The sequence below is a fragment of the Gadus morhua genome, chromosome 17 (genome assembly GCF_902167405.1).
Source record: "Gadus morhua chromosome 17, gadMor3.0, whole genome shotgun sequence".
Classification (NCBI taxonomy): Eukaryota; Metazoa; Chordata; class Actinopteri; order Gadiformes; family Gadidae; genus Gadus; species Gadus morhua.
Window position 1 is genome coordinate 16,223,458 of NC_044064.1, and position 19,816 is coordinate 16,243,273.

Below are 19,816 nucleotides of genomic sequence, written 5' to 3' on the forward strand. Positions count from 1 at the left end.
TGTAATAAATGTGGTTACTGGAGCTGAGTCTGAGTGCAGGGGCACACTGTAAAAAAAAAAAAAGTTGAGTAAACGCAAATTATCAAGGCAACCTGATGCAACCACATTTTTGAGTTCTCTCAACTTTTGACTACTATTGTTGACTTGACTAAGAAATACAAGTTGACATAAGAGTTATGCCAACTTGGATCCTCTTGTTCACCTAATTGTGATATTTACGTCGGACCAACAATAAAATTCATGCTTCAATTCGATGTATTTTTACCTTCAACAAACTCAGAAATTCTTGTTGAAACTTTGACTACTGTTGTTGACTTAACTAAGATTTCCGAGTTTATATACGAGTTATGCCAACTCGATCTTGTTCACCTAATTATGATATTTACGTCGGACCAACAATAAAATCCATGCTTCAATTCGATGTATTTTTACCTTCAACAAACTCAGAAATTCTTGTTGAAACTTTGACATCTGTTGTTGACTTAACTAAGATTTCCGAGTTTATATACGAGTTATGCCAACTCGATCTTCTTCACCTAATTATGATATTTATGTTGGACCAACAATAAAATCCATGCTTCAATTCGATGTATTTTTACCTTCAACAAACTCAGATATTCGTGTTACTCAAGTGAGAAAAGTTCCTTTATAAATCAAGTAACATTAATGTTGCTGTAATTGTATTGAAGAAATGCTAAATGAATAAATAGCACACATCAAAAGGTATCTGAAAACTTTGTATTTCTCTTGTTCAGAAACATGTTCAACACCACCATGGAACTTGAAACATTATAGCACATTAAATCAAGGATCTTGACTTTATAAAAAACAAAACCAATGAGAATCCAGAGCTTTGTGGACTGGCAACTGATAATCCCACACATTTCTATATCACAGGCAGAGGAGAATGGCATGCTTAAAATGAGAACACATGCAAGCGTGTACAGACACAGAGGTGTTACTAAAGCACTCACAAACTTGAACAGTTGACAGTGGATATATGCACCTCTTACAAACTGGTGCCTGAAACAATTTTGAAAATATTCAAAGGTTGGCTTCCACATTAAGAGTCACAGCAAAAGCTTTGTTTTCAGAGACCTTGTGCGCTGAGAGCCAAGTTCGAAAAAGATGGTCTGAATTGCTTCAAAGGTGTACCTCATCTCCTTCGGATAATCAATGTTCATTGCATACAGTAGGCCAAAGAGGTACGCAAAGGCAGTGCCGAGGTCTGGCAGGTCATGTAGCACGATGGAACCTTCCAATACAACAGCCCAGTCCCGCACGTCTGGTGAAACAGCAGGATCATCTTCTTCACGGACAGCAAGGAGGCCAACAGACACGCCTCTTAGCCCTTTTTCATCAGGGTCAGTTTCCTGAGGAAAAGTAACAGATGCATGATTGAGAGCTAGGTCGAACAGAAGGATGTAATTAGGCCCCGACTGATATGGATTCCAAAAAATATTTTTTAACCCTTAAAGATCCCATGCCATGCTATTTTATGGATGCTTTAATATAGGTATTAGTGGGCCACAAACACAGTATTCAAAGACGTCCCCGAAATTCAGCCGTGGTGCAGTTACAGCCACTCCGAGCCAGTCGCACATAGAGCTTCCCCCAAACGCGCTGTTTCGGTGGGCGTGTCAAGGCAGGTCAAGGAGGGGGGTGGGGGTGTGGCCCTGAGCAGCTTGTAGCCATGGTACCATGCGCTCTGTTTACGGTGGATGTATCGCAATGGCTCATAGAAACCCATATTATACATAGATATCTATATCATATAATATATATTATCACCTGGCCCTGAGCAGCTTGTAGCCACGGTACCATGCGCTCTGTTTACGTTGGATGTATCGCAATGGCTCTTAGAAACCCATATTATACATAGATATCTATATCATATAATATATAACATATATTATCACGGCCAAAAGCTGTGTGAGCCTCCAGACGATAGGCTATTATGAATCTCAAACAACCGCGTCGGGTTCTCCGACGTCTCTGGTTCTTCCACGTCCACATCAATCTGAAGTAGACTGAACCACAACATGGAGGAACCGTTCTGCTGTTGGTGTTATGGCACATAACACGTCGGACTCTCGTCTCTGGTATTTCCACAACGAGACTCGTAGTTATCTCAGCCATGGTTGAGAATGAATTGGGGGAAAGGAACTTTGGCTTTGACTCACTGAAGTAGGCATGAACCACGACATGGAGGAGAAAGGGATTGTTGGCCGCGGTAGTCTCCCGCCGGAGCCTCGCTGCCGAGGGACCACCGCCTCGGCAGCGGTCAGCGCTTATCACCGCCTCCTGCAGCGCCGAGGCGGTGGTCCCTCGGCAGCGGGAAGCGGGGCTCAAGCGGGAGACATTCGCGGCCAACAATCCCTTTCTCCTCCATGTCGTGGTTCATGTTGGGAGTCAAAGCCAAAGTTCCTTTCCCCCAATTCATTCTCAACCATGGCTGAGATAACCCCCACTACGAGTCTCGTTGTAGAAATACCAGAGACGAGAGTCCGACGTGTTATGCTCCATAACACCAACAGCAGAACGGTTATCCAAATAACAAGGAAGTGTACAACACTTGCGTTGCAGTCCTGGAGCTCTATATCTAAATAATATCATAATACATAGATATCTATATCATATAATACATATTATCACGGCCAAAAGCTGTGTGCGCCTCCAGACGATATTATGAATCAAACACTTGTGACAACGATTAATTGAAGTCAGAACATGTCCTTTTCCTATTGTTGCTCTTACTTACCAAAGGCTGCAGGAAAAACTTGGTTGTGTCATCCCAGACAAAAACAGGGAGGCATCTCAGTGCTGCAGTCTTTCGGTGAGACAGAATGTCTGATGTCTAAAGAGTATACAGTGGAAAATATAAGCATATAAATGAGTGAAGTGCCATAGTGGATTTATACAAATTGCAAAATCAGAAATTATTTTTAGAAATCGAGGATAACGTGCAGGTCTGACCAGCCGCACGCTTTAGAAAAGAAAAAAATGAAAAAAAAAAAAACACAGCAAGCCTTCGGACTAGTTCATTTTCTAGTGTTGCAAATTAAAAATACTGTTATAATTATCAAATGTAAAAAACTAAGAACATAAAGCAATGACTCATAACATCCATTTTACTGTCCATCACTCACCTGTTCATCAAGCTTAGCCAGGATGTCTTCCATTTGCTGACCAAAAGCTCCCTTTCTTGCCCGGTACAGTCTGAGCAGGCGAGGAACATATTTGTCAAGGGACGCATTGAAAGTCTCCAGGAGGTCTTTGCTGGTGATTCGACGAAATTCTTCAGATATCTGAAAAACAATCAGCGGAACAATGTAATTTAACTTTAATCACAATGTGAGGATTTGAGGCTGGGGGCCGGGGACAGAGACTGGTAGCTAGGGACCGGGGACAGAGACTGGCAGCTGGGGGCCGGGGGCAGAGGCTGGTAGCAAGGGACCGGGGGCAGAGGCTGGTAGCTGGGGGCCGGGGACAGAGGCTGGTAGCAAGGGACCGGGGGCAGAGGCTGGTAGCTGGGGGCCGGGGACAGAGGCTGGTAGCGGGGAACCGGGGGCAGAGGCTGAGAGCGGGGAACCGGGGGCAGAGGCTGAGAGCGGGGAACCGGAGGCAGAGGCTGAGAGTAGGAGCGTGGAGGCTTAGGCCGGTCACAAAAGTCCGGTGGCAGAGGCAGTAGCTCTCAGGCCAAAAGACTGTGGGGCTGAGCAGCTCAACAGCCCACTCGGGCAAGGCGTCCTCCAACTCGGGCTTTGGCGAGACAGCCCTGCGTGTACGTTTTAAGATAGCCTCCTGCTCCTTCTTGCTGGGAATGTTCTCCCAGAAATCCATTTCTTTGATTATGAACATCAATAAATCCTCCAACTCACGGCAAAATTGAGCGTCCGCTGGATCCAATGTTTGTGCTTTCATTCTGTTACGGGTTGCGGGTGCGGGCAGGCAGGAAGGACCCAGATGCAGACGGTTTAGCGAGAACAGCACTTTATTTTCGCCTAAAGGCTAAGGCAAGGAACCACCAGGGAACAAACACATCGAGGAACAGCTGAGACAAAAATATTCTGTACTCCATCTTAAAGGAACAAACATTGGACGATGAAGCTCTACAGACAGCCTTCTGTGAGGTCGAATTTATCATGAATGATAGGCCAATCACAACGGTGACAAATGACCCGAACGACCTTGAACCTCTAACTCCAAATCATTTACTTCAATTGAAAACATTTCCAATACTACCCCCCGTACTGTTCCAGAGAGAGGACCTATACTCACGCAGGAGGTGGAGACAGGTTCAATACCTGGCAGACCTGTTCTGGAAACGATGGACCAGGGAATATGTTCCACTTATGCAGGAAAGGCACAAATGGAATAAAATCAAAAGGAATTTCACTGCTGGAGATATTGTCGTGATAATTGACGACAATGCACCGAGGAACTCTTGGCTACTCGGACGCGTAGTCAAGGCCCTTCCAAGGGGCAAAGGGACTTTTACGTAGTGTCTTAGTTAAAACCAAGACCAACATCATCCAAAGACCAATAACGAAGCTTTGTTTGCTACTGGAGGCGTCTTTTAAGTCCCTTTCTTTCAGTCAAGTGCACCTCTGACTGCTGGATGAGGGGCTATAAGACTTTATGTTCCGGACCACCAGGATTAAGATCTCTAGAAGAACAAGGACCTGATACACATACACACGCACCCACTACTGATCTTGCTGGATTTACAAATAATGGACTAGAGTATACAATTTGCATGGGACAGATATCCTATATTTAGTTAGAATGGCTCCATGATGTATAATAATTTGAGTAATTGCTATGTAATAAGCAATTAGGGGCTGTTAGAGCCATTTTTGGTTTGATATGATGTTTGATTTATTTATTAATATACAAGATAGTTTGGGCTTGGTTATTTGAGTTAAATGTTTGTTTTATCTGTTTTCATTTAGTAAAAACATATTTTGCTTTTGACATGTTGGGGACGCCGTATTTGGATTAATGAAGCGCGCCTGTGGGTATTTAGGAGAAGAGCCACAGGTGAATAGGCAGACGGGAAGCGGTACCGTTTTTAAACCGCTCAGTGACAGCTCTTTTGATATATGTGAAAAAGGTTTATGTTGATCCTCATGTTTGCTTTTTTCTTTCGGTTAAATAAATACCACGAAGCCAAGACGGATGATCCCTACCTTTTATTTTTGAAGCGAAGGGGCGAGCGTGTCTAAAACCCACAATCCCGAAAGGACCGTGAACAATTTTGATTGAACAACAAAATATGTCACGACACATTGAAAAGGATTATTTATGTGTGACTCTTTGTTTTATCCTAAATGTTGCATAGTCTGCCGTTAATCTGTTTCAAAATGTCCCTCGTGATTTAATTTGTAATACTTCACCCAGCTCATATTTCAATGAAAGAAAAGTAAAGTAAAACCAAAAAATAAAATTGAACCTACCCTGTGTTTCATGCTTACTGCTGTTTCTGCTTTGAAACCTGCATTTCCCCAGGGGTATAAATAAAGGTTAATATTTTTTGATATATTTGTCCACTTTGTGTAGGTCACAGATGCAGAGGAGGACTGGACAAAGGGGATGGCAGTCGGTATCCTTATGGTGGAACAGAATGATCGGGTCGGTTTCGCAGTGGTCCTCGAGGAAGAAATCATCTTTCCAAGCATCACTGATTTTCCAACTGCTGTGGCACTGCTAATGGGTCTGCTCTTTGCCCTCAACATAGACTACCCCAGAGGCCTTAGGTACACTTTTGAGGTAATTCAGAAGGTGCTTATGGACATTGGTGGAGGGCAATGCTCTGCATTGGTTCATGGGTTAAAAAACCGACTATTGAGGAAGAAAAACTAAGCTTAAAAGCTGCTTTTTACATTGTTGTTAGTTTTAATGCAATTTTTGTAAATGCACATTGTTGCGTTTACGTTTTGTTACACTATTTGTAACTTTAGCTAGCATTCAACAATTTACAAGTTTTAACATTTTACTGCTTTTTGAGAAGATTTCATAGAGAGAGGTAGCGAGAGATGTAGGCAGCTGGAGAGAGGTAGGTAGGTAGATGGAGAGAGGTAGGTAGAGAGAGAGAGGTAGGTAGGTAGGTAGGTAGGTAGGTAGGTAGGTAGGTAGGTAGGTAGAGAGAGAGGTAGGTAGGTAGGTAGGTAGGTAGGTAGGTAGGTAGGTAGGTAGGTAGGTAGGTAGGTAGCTGGAGAGAGAGGTAGGTAGGTAGCTGGAGAGAGAGGTAGGTAGGTAGGTAGCTGGAGAGAGAGGTAGGTAGGTAGAGAGAGAGAGGTAGGTAGGTAGCTAGCTGGAGAGAGAGAGGTAGGTAGATAGCTGGAGAGAGAGAGGTAGGTAGCTGGAGAGAGAGAGAGGTAGGTAGGTAGCTAGAGAGAGGTAGGTAGCTAGAGAGGTAGGTAGGTAGGTAGAGAGAGAGGTAGGTAGGTAGAGAGAGAGGTAGGTAGGTAGAGAGAGGTAGGTAGTTTGGCAGACGCCAGGGAGGAGTGAGGGGAGTGGTAGGTCTGGCAACCTGCTGGCTCCACCCCCAAGCCATATATGGACTTCCTCACATTAACGAGGCGAGCCTGGGGATCATTAAGCAGGGGTGCTTGGGCTTAAAGGAGCTAGCAAACGACAGAGGTTGGAGCTAGAGCTGGCGCTAGGGCTAGCACAGGACAGGACAGGACAGGACAGGCAGGATCTGTGTGATCGCCTGGAAGCACCGATAGGGCTGAGGGAAAGAGATAGGTGGAAAGAATTGTACTGTTTCATATAAGAGGTGGATGACCCTTTTCCCACCCTGTTTGGATTTGAGAGGTAAATAAACCATTCGGCTTTGGACCTGCTCTCGGTGTTGTGTCATAATATCTGCTCAACTTGGTAGCGTGGAAACCCCACACCCACTGGCCCGCTACAGTAGAGAGAGAGAGAGAGAGAGAGAGAGAGAGAGAGAGAGGGGTAGGTAGCTAGAGAGAGGTAGAGAGAGAGAGGTAGAGAGAGAGAGAGAGAAAGAGAGAGAGGTAGAGAGAGAGAGGTAGAGAGAGAGAGGTAGAGAAAGAGAGAGAGAGAGGTAGGGAGAGAGAGAGGTAGGGAGAGAGAGAGGTAGGTAGGTAGCTAGAGAGAGGTAGCTAAAGAGAGAGGTAGCAGGAGATGGAGATAGGAGAGCGAAAGAGAGATTTCTAAACTATTTGTATTCAGTTGGCGTCCATCAACCTTATCTTTGTTTACGGTACATTTTGAAAACGGCGCATGACATTTATTTTGAGAGGTGAAGTATCCACTTCAGGGGTGAAGTGGAAACTTTGTTCGATTTTCACTTGATTCAGATGTGAAGTTCATACTTTGTCTCATTTTCACTTGTTTTTGAGGTGAAGTTGAGCTAATTACTGAGTGTGTTCCTGAAAGTGTCAGCTTGTGTGGGATAATCGCTCATAAATATCCCTCTTTGTTGCGTTTTGTTGCAAAAAAAAAAAATACAATAAAACTGTTGGTCAGTGACTGCCAAAATCTCTGGTGTAAAGGATGGTCATTCTTTTGAGAAAAATCCTGAGCAAGTATGATATGTGATGTATTCAGATATATGTAGTGAGCAAGCAATGTTTTTACAGGTTAAAAATCATTTAAAATCCTTTAAATCAACTTATACATTTAAGTAATCTTGATTAGGCTTTATTTTCAATCGGTTAATAAATGTAAGTACAACTCACTAGTATATCAGTTAAATCAACTTATACATTTAAGTAATCTTGATTGGGCTTTATTTTCAATCAGTTAATAAATGTAAGTACAACTCACTAGTATATCAGTTAAATCAATTTATGCATATATAAATAATCTTGATTGGGCTTTATTTTCAATCAGTTAATAAATGTAAGTACAACTCACTAGTATATCAGTTAAATCAACGTATACATTTAGGTAATCTTGATTGCGGTTTATATTCAATCAGTTCATAAATGTAGGTACAACTCACTAGTTTTGTAGTCACATCAACAAAAAAATGTATGTTACTTATAATGCAATTTAAGTTTAATCAACTATTTTTTTCAACAAATTTATGTAGTATGGACTCAACGGTTTCAAGTAATATGGACTGAAGATGGAGTTGAGTCAAATAGCAATATCTATTTAAGTTAACTTATTGTCTTAGTTGTCTTGACGTACATTTTCAAGGCAGCATGGACACTCATTTTTTTAAGTTGAACCAACAAGTTTGGGTTTACAGTCAGGCGCGTCGTTAGCAATTGAAAACATCCGGGGCTTTAGCCCGGGGGGGAGCACCGTCCTGACTCCTGCTGCTACGGTATCTTAATTAATTAAATAATTAATTAATTAATGTATCGATTAATTAATTAAGGGCGCCCCCAACACATAGGTCGCCTATGCCGAGCGCCAGGGCAAAAATAAGACATTAGAATAGCTATAGATATAGCCTGCGTGCACCTACCCGATGTCAAGAAGCCATCGCTGCTCCGACGGACCTTTCTCCCCCAGCCAGGCAACGGCAAGTAAGTAGTGGTCTGCTTTTATGTTTCATTTTTAAGTTATTACTTGTTGTCAGTGTAGGTTTAATGTTACAGATAAAAACATGCTTTATATTTAGTCAGCATTTCAGAGTTCTAATGTTTTCCCGGAATATGCATTCCTAAACTGTTCACGTCAAGTTCTCTTTAAGATCGCATGAGATGATATGTGCTATCGCGCGACCTGTAACCAGGAAGTAAACACTCGCTTGCATGAAATGATATGCGCTATCGCGCGACGTGTAACCAGGATGTAGATTTAAATAATGAAAAAATGATCTTCCCAGACTGTTTCTGTTACTTGCTTATGCTGTATGCACGTTGTTTAAGAAGCTTATCTCCATATAAATCTGAGCTGTACATGAATCTGTTAATGAAGTCTCATTTCGTCTCCTTCCTCCACTTCACTATTCATGTTCTGTTGCTTGCAGTTAACTACAGCCGCCCTTCCTGGGTAACGCCACCACCAATCCCTGGTCATCCATTGAAGCCATCTCTCTCACTCTGCACAGTCACACTGTTGCCGCTTCATTCTCATTGTCTCATAATCTCATTATTATGGCTGCTGTGGATGCTTTAAAAAATAAACATTTTTCTCTTAGGTAAAATCAAACCAGTGGGATGTTAGATTGAAAACCTCCAAAGCAATGTATTAAAAATTGAAAGACAGTCCTATGTGAAGTTTCTTTTTTGGGGAATTTCAAAATGAGGTACCAGAATGGATTGTCAACCCACTGTTTCTCAACCCTCTCCGATATTACTATGAGTAGTATTGCATGCATACAGTACTCACATCAGCGTCACAGTAAGCCTATAGAGGCTGCAACCATTTGCTTCTCAAAAGATTGTAGTGTTTTAGAATGAACAACCACTAGAGAGACAAGACAAGACTAATTTTGATTGACAAGTTGGCTAGATTTATATATGTAGGCCTATTTATATTATTTTTTTATTTATAAGAATGAAAGAAATTGTGTAATGAAAGAATAAAACGATGCATTTTTGTTTGAATAACATCTTGCTCCCGCGGCCAGTGCCAGCGCCGGCATTGCAAGGGGAGGGATATTACGTACATTTGCAGGAGGCGGGATAAGTGCGGCCGCTGTCACTCAGGTTTGTTTTGGTTTGACGCAGACAGCATGGAGGCAGAACGGGCCGCAGAAGTCAACGCGATCGTCTTCAATGTTGCTGCAACGATGCAGCATATATTCAGAAGAGCAGCCAGTACTTACGTGTATGAAAGCAGCTATATATATGTATATATATACAATTTTTTTTTTTTTTTTAATTTTTTTTTTTTTTACGGCTGAGATCCGGGGCTGATCCCAAAAGATCCGGGGCTATAGCCCCGAATGCCCAGGTCTAATGACGCGCCTGTTTACAGTGTACTCACTTCATATCCCTTAATCATATGTCGTACTCACGTCAGGACCCCGTTTAATCATACATCGTACTCGTGTCATATCCCAACTCAAACGTACCCAATCAGCGTCGTAGTTAGGAGCGGCTCAGAAAGCTCCTTCCCTGAGGCAGGTACTATCTGAGCCGCTAAACGGTGAAGTTGTGCGGATCCTCTCTCCCAAGCCACACCTATAACGGCTCACCAGAGGGAAAAGTTCCTCAGGCAGAAAGTGCATATTGTGTCCACATTTAGCCAATACAATGAGTAGGTTTCACATGAAATGTAAGCGCCTTCTGAGACCTCAACTTCATCCCATTTGCAGGTTTTTTGACTCTGCTTCTCTAACCTGTCCCTCTCTCTCCCTTTCTCTCTAGCTCTAAATCCATGTGAAAGACCACACTCCACCCTCAAACTTTGGTCATGGTGTTCTCCCAGGATCTGCCTTGGTATTCTGCTTGCAATGATAACTTATTTTCTCAGAAGTGAGTGTTGTTACGTATTTTAAGAACATAAGCTACCCACACATAGCCCCTAGGAAGCAGGACCAAACATATAGGCCGTAAATACTATACATAGCCACAAGGGGAGCAGGACCTTACTGAAGGCTGCAATAGCTGCTCTATCCACAGAGGGCAGCACCACAGACAGGTGAGGAGGCCGAGGGTAATACGTCACACCGGCTCCGCCCACTCCTTCCTGGCCATGTGCATTCTACCATAATAGTAAACATCGAGCAAGGAGCTCGTCAGAATCTCCCGGCAGCGAGTAGACAGGGTTAATGTTTATGATCAGCTAGGAGACGCTCAGCACGTGCAAGACACGCTTCCACCTCCTTTTGCTCCATAGTATTAGTTACCATACCGAAATACTTTACCAAATAAAGTAACTGTTAAAAGCTATCCATGGATTTGACCACTTTCCTTGAAGAACTCAGCAATGTGAAGACAATAAGCCATATTGGACTGTTTGTTGTGGAAGTAAAAAAAGAACAGTCAAGTCCCACATATCTCATTTAAAAACAGGAAAGGAGGCAGAACGCATTTTCTTGTTTTTGTCCCAAGTATTATCGTCTCCTCCCAGAAGTAGTACCGCTGAATCTTAAAGGCTCGATTCCACCGGAGGCGTACGCGCCGCGTCATGGCTGCTGATCGCTTCCGGGCAGGAAGTGAAAAAGTAAAATCCATAGAGCATCCGGTCAATTTTCAAAATAAAACACAATACTCAGCTCATGTAACTTCACATCAACATTATTACGTCATGACCGGTGGCACCAGGTCAGCAGTCAATCAATCAAAGGGTCTCAGAGGGTCGGCAACATGGACGACGAGAGACTCATTGTCGAAGTTCAGCAACATGAAGTCACCATCCTTTTTATAAGGAAAATGTCAGAAAGGACAAAGCGTGGCATTTAATTGCAATAGTTTTGGGAGTGGAAGGTGGTTTAGGATTATCGCGTGATCTCGTGATCTCGCGTGAATACGGCTGGCTCGCAAGGCAGCGCTACGCTGCCGTTACGCGCCCGGTAGGAATGGACGCAGGGCGGAGAACGCAGCCGTTCCGCGGCGCGTACGCGTCCGGTGGTATCCCGGTGTCAGGCGGCGACACACCGGGCCGACTGCCCGATTTGCGTCGGTAAATGAAGTCGTGCTATTAATCTGGCCAACTCGATCGACCAAAATGGGAAGTACATACCTACGCGATTACAGCCAATGCTATACGTTCTGCGCTTGTGTGAGGTTGTTATGTCTCCAAAGCAGCAGACGGCGCTAATTTGTATTGAGACTGAATGAGTCTGAGAATAAACTATTACGTAGTTCAAGGAAAGTGATCGAATCCAAAGGAATAGCTTTAAAGAGACTTTATTTGTATAAAGTATTTTCGGTATGGTAAACTGATACTCTGAAGCAAAGAGAGATTGAAGATGTATTCTAAACACGTGCTGAGCGACTCCTAGCTGATCAATAGACCTAACCCTGTCCAATAGCTACCGGGAGTTTCTGACGACAATGTGGATCTGTAAGCTGTTATGGTCTGAACAGCGCGGTCCGGAAGTAGTGGGGGGAGCCGATGTGAGATAACCCTCGGCTTTCTCGCCTGGTCTGTGGTGCTGCCTTCTGTGGCTAAAGTATTTATTACAGCCTTCAGTAAGGTCTTGCTCCCCTTGTGGCTATGTATGGTATTTACGGCTTATATGTTTGGTCCTGCTTCATTGGGTCTATGTGTGGGTAGCTTAGATTCTTAAAATACGTAACAAAACCAATAGTTTCGAAATGACCCGAGATACTTTGGGTGGTGAATTATTTACGAATATAGATTTCGTAAATACCTATCTTCTCCGGATTGGGTGAAACCTCCTTCTTCCCAAGGTTGACATGACTCATACATTTTAAAAGAAGAAACATTTAGAAATGAAGTAATAAGCCGCCGTCTGTGTCAGCGGCATTACCTGACTCAGGGAAATATTAAGCGACAACATAATTTACTTTCAGATGAATCGTAATCAACTGCAACCGGAGAGAGATGAAGTTTTAGTTTCAAAGTAGCTAGCTACAACGTATAATTCGGTGTATACTTTTCACTTGAATTTATAATTAGACTGACCCTGCTTGCGACAGGTTGCATATTTTTACACAAACAGGATGTTATCCTTTTGTTATTGCAGGAAGAATTTAAGCTACTATTAATTATTTCACCGGTAAGTTAATATTTTTCCCTTTGGTAAATGATGTTGCATATTATAAATTATTTAAAGGCGACATATTATGCAAACAACACTTTTCCTGGGATTTGGGGAGTTATTTTGGGTCTCTTTTGCTCACACACACATACAAACTTTGAAAAAAGTCTGTACATGATTTTTTGAGTGACGTATGCATTTCTGGAAGTACCCCGCCTACAGTTACCAAACGAGCGAGTCAGTTTCGGCACCCCCTCCTACGTAGGTAGGGGTCACATTTGAATATTACCTCCCACTTCCCGACCCCCCTCCAATCAGAGCATAGCTAATATTTTGTGGAACAGCAGACGAGCGCTGGGCGGAGACGTTCGCGCATTTAAGAAGCAGGGATATTCCATACAAAAATGGATGTCTAATTTGTCAGTTTGCCATGTGACTGCCTAGCAGGGAGTCCGCCGAAATTGCCGGACTGCTGCCGAAGCTCTGGCGGCAGTCCGGCAGCTCTGGCGGGGGAGATTTGGCGGCAGTCCGGCAGCTCCGGTGGGGGGAACTTGACGGCAGTCCGGCAGCTCCAGCAGGGGGAGCTCGGTGGCAGTCCGGCAGCTCAGCTCCGGGAGTACAATCCCTTTCTCCTCGATGTCGCGGTTCAATATGGACTTCAGAGAGTCAAGACCAAAGTTCCTTTCCCCCATTCCTTCTCAACCTTGGCCGAGATAACCCCCACTACGAGTCTTTACTTGGTGCGGAAGTACCAGAGACGTCAGATGAAGTCTTTATGATTCATATCATCATCCGAGGCGCATAGTTTTGGCTGTGATACAAAATATAATATTATAGAAATATATAATATATATTATAGAAATATATAATATACATACATATAATATTATTATTGCTATTATGTATTTTTATATAGATATAGAGCTCCGGGAGACCGCAAACGGCAAAAATCACTTCTGCTCCATGCTGTGGTTCACTCTGACAGCTCATTGGTCAATGGGCAGCAGCTCATTTGCATTAAAGCTACAGACACCAGAAACAGCGCATTCTTAAAGGAGCATTTCACCGGTCGAGGCATGAATATGTATTGAAATTGGGTCCTATATGTAGTCGAATAATAAAATAAAATTCTAATTTGGTGCCGTCTTGACCGAGAAAAGGCAGAAAGTGACTTTTTGGCGCTTGTGGATTGAAGACAACAACTCCCACCGTGGACCACGATGCACAGCTTCGCTGGCCACTCCCGCTGATCTAGATCAGTGGGTCCCACCCCCTAGTTTGTAGTCTTACGAGAATCCTCCCCTCTTACACTTCCTATTTACTTCTTAGCAAAAATCGTCATATTGCGTATATCTTATCTTAAACAGGAAGTGTTGGACATCGATACGGATCTCTCCAGTCTCTCCAGAAAATAAGGGAATGATGTCATTAAAAAATATGAGTGGGTTTCTAACGATACAAAGCTTAATGGAAATGGGTGAAGTTTCCCTTTAAGGGACGGAAACAGAGGGGAATAGCGTTAGGCGAGATATTTTTTACTAAAAGCTATTTCCAGCAAACAACTTCAAAAACATGTTTTCTGGAACTCATATACTATGTTTACTTGTTGGGAAAACACCATAATACGTCTCCTTTAAAAACTCACACCATTCTTTCTATTTTTCAGATAAGTGATCGTTAATCAAATTATATTCTTCTCTTATAGGTATTATATGGAAGGAAATCAGTGTCATCGCATTTTGAAAATAAAAAGCCATTGAATTTTAAGCACTGAATATTTATGCATTGAAATAACATATCTGCATATTTCGCCTCTTAATTTAACTCTTTACATTTTCCACAAATCATTTTCCCCTTTATTTTCCAACTTTAACATCTTTAAACTGGGAGATGAATGATGATGCTGCATTTAAAGCCAAGCTTGATTTGTGGGGACGACGAGTGGACAGGGGAGTATTCGATATGTTCCAAACATTAGTGGAGATTTTGGGAGAGTCTGAGGCAGGGCCCATTCTCTTGCAGCTGGTGCGGAATCACCTTGTTGCGCTTTCAAATGATTTTGATCGTTACTTCCCATCCTCCAAAGATCCACTGCGAACAAATGAGTGGATCCGCAACCCATTTGTCAATGTCCCGAATCACTTGTCAGTGCAGGAGGAAGATCAATTGATCGAAATAGCTAATGATGGTGGTCTTAAAAGTGTGTTTGAGAAAACTCTCTGGCGGGTTTTTGGATCAAAACCAAAGCAGAGTATCCCGAGATATCCGTAAAAGCGCTGAAAACGTTGCTTCCATTTCCCACAACGTACCTATGCGAGGCCGGGTTTTCGGCAATGACTGCAACTAAAACAAAATTGCGCAATCGATTGGACATTTCAAACACGCTAAGGATCCCGCTGTCTTCCATCACCCCCAGATGGAACCTTCTTGTTGCCTGGGATACAAGCACAGGGCTCCCACTGATAAAAAATAATTGTAGCCTATTCTGTGGCCTCAAAAACACGTGTTAAGTTCCCTTACTGACATATTGTGTTGTGCATGTTAACACTTGATAGATGTTACTTCAAGTTTAGTTCTTTCTTTCAAGTTTAGAATTTTTTTGGAGAATAAAACCGGTCCTTGGTGCTGAAAAGGTTGGGGACCCCTGCTTTACATGGCAAAATGAAGAGAAAGTATAATACAGTAAACAAAATAAAAGCAGTAAGAATTCCAGCAGAGATATGGGGAAAGGAGGGGGGGTTTAAAGGTTGTTAAAAACAAGAGAGAAAAGGTAGGTTTTTAAATTAGACTTGGAAATGCCAAGGGTGGTGGAGGACTTAATATGGGGTGGAAGGGGATTCCATATATTAGGACAAGCAACAGAGAATGCATAATCAATCAGGTTGACTGGCGGCTCTTCAACTTTTAGGCCATCCTGCAAAACTGAAAGGGGACCCCTCACTTTGTGTGCGAACACCAACTCAATGGGGCTAAACCCTGTGCTACCTTAGCTAAACATAAGCTAAGGTAGCCCTTCCTTCCAATCCCCCTTAAGCTCAGTACAGTACAAACGCATAGGCGACTTCAGGGTTTGGTGGAACCTTTCCAGTGCTCCCTGACTCTGAGCATGGTAAGCACTAGCTTTGTTGTGCTTGACCTTCAGCTGGCCCAAAACCTCTGCAAACATTTGTGATGTAAAGTTGGACCCTTGGTCACTCTGTATTACCCAAGGAATTCCAAAGTAGGATATGAACTGCGATAAAGCCACAATAGACCGTGTGGTGATAGAGCGGAGAGGGTACACAGCGGGGTAACGTGTGGTCTGACACATTACCTTCAACAAAAAGATGCACCCCGACTTTGATGGAGGGAGCGGCCCCACACAGTCGATGATGAGATGCTGGAATGGCTCACTCGTTGCTGGAATGGGGTAAAGAGGTGCAGGTTTAATAGTCTGGTTAGGCTTGTCTGTGATCTGGCAGGTAAACAAGTCTTAATGAACCTGGTAACCTCTTTCTTTAACCTGGACCAGAAGAAGTAACGCAGCAATCTGTTACAATTCTTCCTAACCCCCATGTGTCCAGCCACCTCACCGTGGACTGTCTCCAAAATTACTTCCCTAAACTTGGCAGGCACAACTACCTGAAGAACGGGATCATCTACCGAACAGTCATCATGAGGAAGCCACTTACGGACCAGCATGTCATCCAGTAGAAAGTACCCACAGGCTAAACTCTCAATCTCGTCTATTGGCTTCATCTCACTGAACAGTCTCTTCAGCTCAGGATCCTCCTTCTGGGCTATAATCAGCTCACTCTTGGACAGGGCAAGAGGCAGATCAGGAAGTTGAGCCACAGCATTTTTCAATTTTCCCGACTCCTTAATTCCCCCTTCAGGCCCTGTCCCACTCATCGAACGAGTTACTACACAAGCAGTAAAAACCTCTGGAAACTCCTTCTCAATACTGTCTGGCACAGTGGAGATAATTGGCCCAGAAGTCACCACAGGAGGCGGCAGGCGCGTCGTTAGCAATTGAAAACATCCGGGGCTTTAGCCCGGGGGGGAGCACCGTCCTGACTCTTGCTGCTACGGTATCTTAATTAATTAAATAATTAATTAATTAATGTATCGATTAATTAATTAAGGGCGCCCCCAACACATAGGTCGCCTATGCCGAGCGCCAGGGCAAAAATAAGACATTAGAATAGCTATAGATATAGCCTGCGTGCACCTACCCGATGTCAAGAAGCCATCGCTGCTCCGACGGACCTTTCTCCCCCAGCCAGGCAACGGCAAGTAAGTAGTGGTCTGCTTTTATGTTTCATTTTTAAGTTATTACTTGTTGTCAGTGTAGGTTTAATGTTACAGATAAAAACATGCTTTATATTTAGTCAGCATTTCAGAGTTCTAATGTTTTCCCGGAATATGCATTCCTAAACTGTTCACGTCAAGTTCTCTTTAAGATCGCATGAGATGATATGTGCTATCGCGCGACCTGTAACCAGGAAGTAAACACTCGCTTGCATGAAATGATATGCGCTATCGCGCGACGTGTAACCAGGATGTAGATTTAAATAATGAAAAAATGATCTTCCCAGACTGTTTCTGTTACTTGCTTATGCTGTATGCACGTTGTTTAAGAAGCTTATCTCCATATAAATCTGAGCTGTACATGAATCTGTTAATGAAGTCTCATTTCGACTCCTTCCTCCACTTCACTATTCATGTTCTGTTGCTTGCAGTTAACTACAGCCGCCCTTCCTGGGTAACGCCACCACCAATCCCTGGTCATCCATTGAAGCCATCTCTCTCACTCTGCACAGTCACACTGTTGCCGCTTCATTCTCATTGTCTCATAATCTCATTATTATGGCTGCTGTGGATGCTTTAAAAAATAAACATTTTTCTCTTAGGTAAAATCAAACCAGTGGGATGTTAGATTGAAAACCTCCAAAGCAATGTATTAAAAATTGAAAGACAGTCCTATGTGAAGTTTCTTTTTTGGGGAATTTCAAAATGAGGTACCAGAATGGATTGTCAACCCACTGTTTCTCAACCCTCTCCGATATTACTATGAGTAGTATTGCATGCATACAGTACTCACATCAGCGTCACAGTAAGCCTATAGAGGCTGCAACCATTTGCTTCTCAAAAGATTGTAGTGTTTTAGAATGAACAACCACTAGAGAGACAAGACAAGACTAATTTTGATTGACAAGTTGGCTAGATTTATATATGTAGGCCTATTTATATTATTTTTTTATTTATAAGAATGAAAGAAATTGTGTAATGAAAGAATAAAACGATGCATTTTTGTTTGAATAACATCTTGCTCCCGCGGCCAGTGCCAGCGCCGGCATTGCAAGGGGAGGGATATTACGTACATTTGCAGGAGGCGGGATAAGTGCGGCCGCTGTCACTCAGGTTTGTTTTGGTTTGACGCAGACAGCATGGAGGCAGAACGGACCGCAGAAGTCAACGCGATCGTCTTCAATGTTGCTGCAACGATGCAGCATATATTCAGAAGAGCAGCCAGTACTTACGTGTATGAAAGCAGCTATATATATGTATATATATACAATTTTTTTATTTTTTATTTTTTATTTTTTTTTACGGCTGAGATCCGGGGCTGATCCCAAAAGATCCGGGGCTATAGCCCCGAATGCCCAGGTCTAATGACGCGCCTGCACGCACCACAACAGATCAGAGCTTTGCACACAGGCAAATACAGCTTGGGTAACGCAGGAAAGCGCGTTACCATAGTCTAGTACAGTAGTGTAGTTAATGATATTTTTAATCTAATGCGTTACTTTACTTGGTTACCCAAAACAGTAATCGTTACTGTAAAGCGTTAATGCCGCTTTTCCACCGCACATGTAGCTCGACACGACTCGACACGGTAGCAGCACGGGTCCTTTTCCACCGCAAATAGTACCTCCTGGACGTGGGCGGGGTCGGCTGCGCGAAAGGGCCGTGACGTATTTTTGTACGCGACGCAAACAACACCTACGTAACCCACACATGGACAGAACCCACATAACAACAAATGAGGACATCGATGCGATGGTATTCGTGTTCGTATTATTAGCTGGCATGTTGAAGAAGTTGAAGAAGTGGAATATGTTGGCTGCGGCGCTGCTATGGCTGTTACCAGCATGGTTGCCATGATGCTCTCATCACACTCTCTGGCCAATCAGTGGCCGGCCGTCTGCCGACGTCACCTTTTAGCATCGGCTCAGCCGCTTGGAACCTAGAGCGAGGCGGTACTAGAAAAAGCAGCCACTTCAGGTACCAGATACCATGTTTTTGCGGTGGAAACGCAAAAAATGCGAGTCGAGTCGAGTCGTGTCGAGCTGGTACCATGCAGTGGAAAAGCGGCATTTTTTACCCCCAACACTGCGCGCATACTACCTCAACATCACCCACCCCCCAAATCAGCGGCCGGTACGGGAATCAAAAAGTGCCCCATTCTGCCCGCCCCTGGTTGTGTGTGTGTGTGTGTGTGTGTGTGTGTGTGTGTGTGTGTGTGTGTGTGTGTGTGTGTGTGTGTGTGTGTGTGTGTGTGTGTGTGTGTGTGTGTGTGTGTGTGTGTGTGTGTGTGTGTGTGTGTGTGTGTGTGTGTGTGTGTGTGTGTGTGTGTGTGTGTGTGTGTGTGTGTGTGTGTCCTGAGGAGCTCAAACTATTTTCGCCCTAACATTGAATGGACACTTTTACATTCATTTTAGTAAAAGGCTTTGAAGGACCAACGGCTGACTGATCGGTAGGATGGTCACACACGGGCCAGGGAGGCTGGCCTGCTGGCTAACCCCTGAGGAACTCTCTAGTTCAGATATTTCTGAATGGACAAATAGCTGCATTAGAACATTTAAACAGTGCAGGTTTAATATTACAATGAAACCGTTTATCTTAATTACTTACTAAAAAATTTAGATCATTTTACAAGTTAATTATTTTAAATGGAGACTAGTAAAGTCTCAATTAATAAATGACTTTGTTAAACGGCCCAAACGGTGACAGAGAAATCCATCAGATAAAAAAGTATAGGGAAGAAGGGTTTCCGGTTATGCAGGGATTGTGCAATTGAACCTTGGTATATTCTTACGCTATAACAGTAGTTCATATAAATATACATTCAAAAAGTTTAGTTGTAAAAGTTCTCAATGCTAATGTTGTGCATTAACCTTGCAGCCACCATTTGTGTGCGTGTTGCTGATTAGTCTCTCGCTCTCT

The 19,816-nt window shown here is 43.3% G+C and overlaps 1 long non-coding RNA gene across 1 annotated transcript; it reads right to left on the reverse strand.

Annotated features, from left to right (window-relative positions):
• Nucleotides 1-726: 726 nt before the first annotated feature.
• Nucleotides 727-16,080, reverse strand: LOC115529318 (uncharacterized). The gene is made up of 4 exons (XR_003973509.1): nucleotides 15,921-16,080; nucleotides 3,150-3,308; nucleotides 2,762-2,857; nucleotides 727-1,373 (listed from the first exon to the last, which is right to left on the reverse strand). It is a non-coding gene; the product is annotated as an uncharacterized LOC115529318 (long non-coding RNA).
• Nucleotides 16,081-19,816: the final 3,736 nt, after the last annotated feature.